This window comes from Acomys russatus, chromosome 26 (assembly GCF_903995435.1).
Source record: "Acomys russatus chromosome 26, mAcoRus1.1, whole genome shotgun sequence".
NCBI classification, from domain to species: Eukaryota; Metazoa; Chordata; class Mammalia; order Rodentia; family Muridae; genus Acomys; species Acomys russatus.
The window spans coordinates 21,093,846-21,101,984 of NC_067162.1; positions in this window are offsets into that span (position 1 = coordinate 21,093,846).

The following is an 8,139-nucleotide window of genomic DNA, read 5'->3' on the forward strand; positions in this document are numbered from 1 at the left end:
ATGTGAAAGTCAGTCCCCACTCTGCACTCTCCACTCAACTGTGGAGACTGTCCTGTCCATTGGTTAGATCTGGTTCGGGGTTCGAAGTTTACTGCATTGTCCTTGGCTGGTGCCGTACTTTGAGCAGAGCCCCTGGGCTATGATGGTCTCATAGCTACTTTACTGTCATCTTTTGTTTGTTTTGCTTTGTTTTCTTGAGCCGTGGTTTCTCTGTGTAGCCTTGGCTGTCCTGGACTCGCTTTGTAGACCAGGCTGGCCTCGAACTCACAGAGAACCACCTGCCTCTGCCTCCCTGGGTGCTGGGATTACAGGCTTGCGCCACCACGCCCGTCATGTTTGGAGCCTAGTTGGGGCTCATCCCATTGCAATTACTGCACCGTTGAGGGTTGAGGTCCTTATAGGTGCCCAGGACACTTTCAAAGAATACCTGACCTTTCAGGAACACCACCACCACCACCCCCTTGCCCCATTTGACTGCCAGGTGTTTTGGTTTGATTCTAATCTGCTGTCATTGTGGGGGCAGAAGAAGAGGTCCAGAACTGGAGGCATGCCTGCATCTTCTTCTACATTAATGCATATGGCCAAGCAGGAAAAGGGAGAAAAGCCGACCCTTCCCATAAAGTCCGTACTCTGGTGAGTAGGGGCCTGGGCAGGCTTAGCACCATTTCAACTCAGCCTGAGCATCGGGCCTGGCCAAGTCAAGCCAATGACTGGCACACAGATTTCAATAAACAAATAATTGTTGGCTGAGCAAGTGGATATACCTGTTTGCATTAACCTGACAGGGCCCCCAAAGAAGGGGTGGCAGGGCCCCCCCAAAGAAGGGGATGCCTCAAGCAGGATTCCAGCTAAGCTCATTGCTTTAAGTGGCTCAGCTTTCCTTCCTCAACAGCAGGCAGCTTTTATTCTGTGGTGCCAAAGACACAGGCGAGGACCACCACCCGCAGCTTGAGGAGCTCCCCCTTGTGGAAGAAAGGAATTTCTGTAGGAGCCAGTGTGAAGCATTTTACTTAGGGGGGCGGGGAGGGGAGAGAGATTTTTAAATGTAGATTTTAAGCACGGGGGCTAAAAGAAGAGGCACTCAGGGAAGGAACAGGACACACTTGAGCACATGAGTGTGGCTCCTCAGGAGAGGCTCCTGCTTCAGTGACCTAGCAGTTGCTATCAATATTTGTGTGATTTGGGTGGCTCGGAGTTACAACCGAGGCCATGGGTAAAGAAGGAACTTTGTCTTTTCTTCCTCCTTTTAGATAAGTGGGTTTCTCTAGAGATTCTGTGTAGGACTATTATCTCATCAGATAAAACCGTGGGTCACAGGGCTGCACAACTAGTCTGTTAGTGAAAATGGGGTTCCTAGAAAGCTACAGATTTCCAGCTTAGGCCTGGGACGCAGTTCATGGCTGTGTTTGTGTTCTTATTTGAAATGCCTCTGTGAGAAGGAATACCATGCTTGCTGTGTGGGCAGCCTTCGCAGCAAACGTTCATTGCGCTGGGATGCCAGACTCTCAGCTGTCGGGAGTCTTCAAACAGACTCCAGGGTGAAGGGCTCCTTTCCCTCCCGCGTCCCCTTACTCCCACTTTTTCTCCAGCCTCAATGAGAAGCAAAAAACAGCAGAAATAATAGAGAGAGCCAGATAGGGTGGGTTACACCTGTAATCCTGGCACTCAGGAGACAAAGGTGGGGATCACCACAAGTTCAAGGCTAGTTTAGGATACATAGTGAGATGTTTGCCTCAAAAAACAAAGAAAATAATAATAGAGATGCGGAGCTAATCTTATATTTTGCCAACTTGATTGCATCTGGAATCAACTAAAATCAACCCGTAAGGAATTTTCTAGATCAGATTTTTTTTTTTTTTTTTTTGGAAGCAGGGAGACCCACCCTGAATGTGCTACACCTTCTGGTGGCATCCCAGATAAAAGGACAAGAAAGAAACTGCTTTTTGCCTGCTTGTCCTCACTCTTGCTGGCAAGTCCATCTATGCAGCTGCTGCTGCAGCCCTGTAGGAATCCAATGCAGACTGAAGACCAGCAGCTCTCCAGGAATCCTCCTGGCCATGTTCATCCCCAGATTGGGATTGCTAAAACATCTAGGAATTCCCAGATTCTCAGCCTCTCTAGTGTGAGACAGCCGTTGTTGAACTATCTGGACCAAATCCTTCCTGTAAGCAAGTCAAAATACCATACATACTCATTTATGAGGTCTGTTCCTTTAGAGGACCCTGACTAATACAAGAAGAAATGAGCAGTGAAGAGTAGTTCAGCCCTTGCCCTGCCTTGGTCTATAGCACACACCTCACCTCCCAGGCCTTTCTCTCTACTTAGCTCCCTGCCCATCCCCCTCACTATCTGTTGCCACCATCCCCACCTGGCCAGTGGATGTGGCTGTGTGCCACCAGCCTCTTCCTGCCTGACTGGGTGTGCTGGTGGCCCCCAGGGACATCTCTGTCTCGTGGCTTCTGGGTAATAACAGGAAGGGAGGCAAGAAGGCCGCCGCTGTGTTCTGGATGAGGATCCTGTGGTTTGGACAAGGTGTCTGTTGAGCCACAGTCTCTTTCGGTGGACAGGCTTGGGGCTTTTGGGCCTTATCATCACAGCTGTTTCTCACGCCTCAGAGTTGATGATGGAGTCATCTGAGAAACAACTGCTCCAGACTGAAGGGACCGAAGTTGAATCTTGGCTCTTCTGGTCAGGAGCTGAGTGACATTGGACATGTGGTCTCACCTCTCAGAGCCTAAATCTTGCCCCACCTAAAATAAAATAAGTATTATAGAGTCCCTGCCTTGTCCTGAGAGGAGTAAAGGATGTGGGAAAAAATAAATTACCAGCCCTGATTCCTAGTGATTCCCCTTCCTTCCCCCACAGCCACTTAAAGAATGACAGACACGTCAAGGGTACTGGGATGTGGAAATGGGCGGGGCGGGGGGGGTCACAAAGGGACAGCAACTTGTCTACTCAAAGCCCTCCACAGGCTGGGCTGAGACCAGGATGGCAACTTCTGGGTTGCCAGCTCCTCTCAGGACCAGGAATTCAGGGTTCTGGATTCAGGAAAACACATGCCTGTAACTCAACTCTCAAGAGCATGAAGAACTGAAGAGAAGGTAGTGGCCAATGCTGAAGGAGACTGGAGGCAGGAGGATGGCAAGTTCCAGGTCAGCCTGGGCTACTTGGTAATTTAATGAGAATGAGCCCCTAGGTGTATATATTTAAATGTTTAGCCCCTAGTTGATGAGCTGTTGGAAAGATTAGGAGGTATGGCCTTGTTGGAGAGGTGTGCCACTAGAAGTAGGCTTTGAGGCTTTCAGAGGCCCATACCAGGCCCAGTATCTCAGTCTCTCTTGCCTTCATTCCCTCTCTGCCTGCTGCCTGTGAGTCAACATGTAACGCTTTCGGCTCCTTCTCCAGCACCGTGCCTGTCTGCTTCTCTCCATGAGGATAACACACTCCCTCTGAGACTGTAAGCCAGCCCCCAGTTAAATGCTTTCTTGTATGAGCGTTTCTTTGGTCCTGGTGTCTCTTCACGACAATAGAACAGTGACTAAGACCACTTACTTAGCCAGACCCTGTCTCAGAACTATCTCCTTGTTCCTGCCCTGGAACTCAAGGGAACCCAGAGTGGCTTTCCTGGGCAGGATCAGTGGGATACAGGCCAGCCAGCCCATAGCTCCATTGACTGGCTTCCTGACGTAGAAGGGGAAAAAAACTCTTCTCCAGTGCCAGGGAGGAGCTGTGGATCTGGGACCTCTTGGTTTCTAGCAGAGCTCCTCAGCCGAGTCCAAGGGCATCCTAAGTGAGCCCACCCCAGAGGCTGATAGGCAGGTTCTTCTCATTGACCTTAATCTTCCAGAACTGTGAGTTAAATATCTATTTTTATTTAGAGAGTTACCCAGCTCTAGAAATAGCATCACAATATATCAGACAGCAGCGACCACACTCTGCATGTGATGCTTCCCCAGGGCATGTCTGCAGGGAGGGGTCGGATCCCGAGTTTAAAAGAGTGTCTAAGGAATTCAGCTACCTACAAAACAAGTTTCAGCGTGTTTAGCAAACTGTCTCATCACTCAGCATTTCAGGAAACAGTCTATGTACCCTCATCCAGGCGCTGCCTGGGTTCAAGCTGAGTGGGAAAGCATGGGCACAAAGGGCTGTTCTGGGGTGCCTACACTGGTGTTTGTCAATGGAGCGACAAAGAGATAATTAATGTGGCTCCATTCAGCAACATGGTGAATCTCAATAATGCAACTTAGTGAAAACTTAAGAAAGGAAAAGAGCTGGGCATGGCGGTGTACACTTTGTAAACATTTTTAGTTTTGAGAGTATAGTAAAAATTACATTTCTTCTTTCCCTTCCTCCAAACCATCTTATCTGCTCTCCTTCAAATTCATGGCCTCTATTTTCACTAATCATATTGCATGTATATATGTATATACATATATATTCCTAAATACAACTGTCCAGTCAGTATACTGTTACTTGTATGTGTATTTTCAGGGCTGACGGTTTGGTATCAGACAACCAATTGGTGGGTGCACACCCTTAATCCTAGCACTCAGGAGACTAAGGCAGGTGATCTCTGTGAGTATAGGGTTAGCCTTATCTGTGTAGTGAAATACAGACATCCAGGGCTACATAGAGAGACCCTGTCTCAAAAACCAGAGAGAGAGAGAAGGAGAGGGGAGAGGGGGAATGAAGTATGAACAAAGTATTGATTTTGGAAATACTTGCACGCAGACTGGGGAGATGGCTCAGTGGGTAAAAGTGATTGTTATGCAAGCATGGGGACCTGAGTTGGAATCCCCCAGAACCTAACCCTGGATGTAGGAATAGATAGCTATAACCCCAGCGTTCCTGCCGTGAGATGGCGGATACAGACTAGAGGCTCAGACACCAGCTGGCCGCCTTCTTACGCGGCAGACAACAGAAGAGATGCTGATTCAAACAAGGTGGAAGGAACTGAAACCTGAGCTTCTTCGTTGTTCTCTGATACACAAGACGTTGCAAGTGCCTTCGTGTACACACACACAGACACACACACACAGACACCCACACCCACACACACACATGAGAGAGAGAGAGAGAGAGAGAGAGAGAGAGAGAGAGAGAGAGAGGGAGGGAGGGGGAGGGAGAATCGAAGAGGGGAGTTGAGATCTGGGAGTGAGAGATCTATGAGGGTTATGGAGTGTTGGGATACAGTGTGTAGGAAGTTATGTTCGAGTATCTCTAGATCTATGGAGAGGAGAGAGGAGAGAGATCGTTAGAGTAGATTTGGTCCCTTTCTCTACCCCAAAAAGTAAAATTCCTAATCTTTTTGAGACTTTATTGGTACAAAGACAAATATAATCTGGACTAAGCTTGCAATTATATACTTACTGAAATTTTATTTTTCATTTTGACTGTGTGTATAGCATGCATATGTATGTATGAATGTGTATGTCAGTGTGACAGAATATGTGTGTGTGTGTGTGTGTGTGTGTGTATATACACGCCTGAGTATCTGAGTATATAAATGTGTGTGTCCTTGTGAGAGAGTATGTATGTGTGTATATGAATATGTGTCAGTGAATGTGTGGTGATCTGAATGAAAATGGCCCCTATAGGTTCATATGTTTGAATACTCAATCTCCAGTTGTTAGAACTGTTTGGGAAAGTTTGGGAGGTGTGGCCTTATTGGAGGAGGCAGGCTTTGAGGTTTCAAAAGGCTCATGCCATGAAGACTCTAGCCATTCCCAGTGCTCTCTGCTTCCTGTTTGTGGAAACAGATGTGAGCTCTCAGCTGCTTCTCCAGTACCATGCCTGCCTATCTGTTGCCCTAGTGCCCAGCTTGACGTCCATGGACTCTAACCATCTGAAACCATAAACCCCAAATAAACTCTTCTATAAGTTGCTTTGCTCATGGTATTTTACCAGAGTAAATACAGCGAGTGTGTGTTTGAGAGTGTCAGTGCCATGAAAGTGTGTGTGTGTGTGTGTGTGTGTGTGTGTGTGTGTGTGTGTGTGTGTGTGTTACTGAGAGCAAACCCATGGCCTTCCATAGCCTAAAGTGATCTTCCATTGATCAGCATGCCCAGCTCCTCTTTAGATGTTTAGAAGAAACCAGCCTGCAGCCAGCTTCTGCAACCACCAGGGCATCTCCTATACCATGAATTAGCTACTACATTAAGAGGCAAGCATACACTCGGTCAGGCACCCTAGATCCCACACTGGCGTCCAAATGTCTTGGTGAAGGGCAGAAGTAGCTTGACGGTGTTTTAGCCATTTGCTTCCCAAGAGGAGCCTTAGTCTGCAGCCTTTGCCAAGTCCTATGGTGTAAATAACCCACAGTCAATTTTAAGCTATGTTCAGATACCCTGGACAAAGCAGGGAAAAGGGAACTAGCTGTGTTCCCACTGCAGCCACATGGCACTGGTCAGCATAAAATTACCTCAAGTACACAGAAAGTAGTCAAATAATTGGGATGCAATGAGCTTTCAGTATTTACTGCTTTTGTTTTTATTGTAAGCACTTCATGTGATGGTTTGAATGAGAATGCTTCCCACAGGCTCATATATTTGAATGTTTGCTGGTCCCCAGTCGATGGAACTGCTTAGAAGGATTAGGAGGCGTGGCTTCATTGAAGGAGGTGTGTCACTGGGGTTGGGCCCATGCCAGTCCCAGTTAGGCACCTCTAGCCCCACCTCCTGCCTGTAGATCAGGATGTAAATGCTTAGCTACTGCACCAGTGCCATACCAGCCAGCCTGCTGCCATGCTCTCTGTCATGATGGTCATTGATTTTAACCCTTTGGAACCGTGAGCCCCAATAAACTCTTGGTTAAGTTGCCTTGGTCATGTATTTCTTCACAGCAACAGAAAAGTAAGGCACTTCGCCAGAGGCTTTTATCATTTAATAATGCTGTATTTGACAGCTGGCTCACAAAAAAATGCCTAAAATCTTGGTGATCAGACCTTGCACTCTGATATTCTACCATCCACCACACTATAGAGGTAGTGATGGGGAACTGAAGCCTCAGCAATCACAGGAAACTACATTTCCCAGAAGCCTCCTCTCCCAGGCCTGCCCTCTCTTGTTACTATGGAGACAACTAACAGATAATAAGGCTATTTCCTGGAGGGTAAGGAGGGAAGCTGGGAACTGGGGATGGTTGGACCTGCTTGAGATAGGGAGTAGGAGGAACCTGGGGAACAGAGTACTTCTTCTTGGGGTCTTCCAGACTGGGTTTGTCTGATGGAAGCTTGGGTAGCATTGTGTTGTGGGAGGAGAAGATTGCTGCCAGAAAGAGGCTCCAGGGAGTACACTATGGATCAGTCAGTAGCTGAGGAGTTAGCCTGTGTTGAGAGTGTTGCAGGTCTGGACCCTGACACACTCTGATGACCCAGTCTGTGACCTTGAGCCGCAGCTGGAACTGGTCTGCCCACTGACACCTTGACTGTCGTGTGTCACTTTCTGTCATGTTTCTTTCCTTGCTCCCCATTCCCCACCCCCTGGGTTTCAGAGCCAGAAATACATGGTTTCCAGACAAACATCTGTTCTCTAATATCTGTAGCTTGAACAATTCTCTTAGGTAATTTAGTCCTCGGTTTTCCCAGCTGTAGAAAGGGTCTCATAAGACTAACGACATCAGAGTAACTTAAGGATGAATGATATAATTTTTGTATAGCCCCGGGGCTTTGGCACACGATAGGGATTTAGTGAGCTGTGAATACCTTAGAAAGGCATTACCCGCTCCCTGGTTGTCTTCCCTGTGCCCAAGAGGAAGGCAAAGGGCTTTGAAAACCAGACCGTGCTACTGAGTTGAAGGTCTATCCCCAGGGAACAGGAGTCCTGATTGGGCCTGATGGACTCAAGGTCTCAGCTAGGATGCAGGCTGACTTGACATCTAGACACAGACAACCATTCTCCTAGAGCACAGAGCATCAAAATTGAACCAGCAGGGCCAGCCTTCACTCCTCTCCACCCCTCCTTGCTTTGTAAAGCTGGGGATGTAACTCAGGACCTCATGCACACTGGGCAAGCGCACAACCCCGACCCTGCCTGGTCCCCTTTGCACTTTACTCTGCTTCCTCTCTTGGAGCTGAGGATGCACCTGGTCCCTGCTCTCTTCTCTCTCATCCTCGCTGTCATCCTGCCTTCACCACTTCCA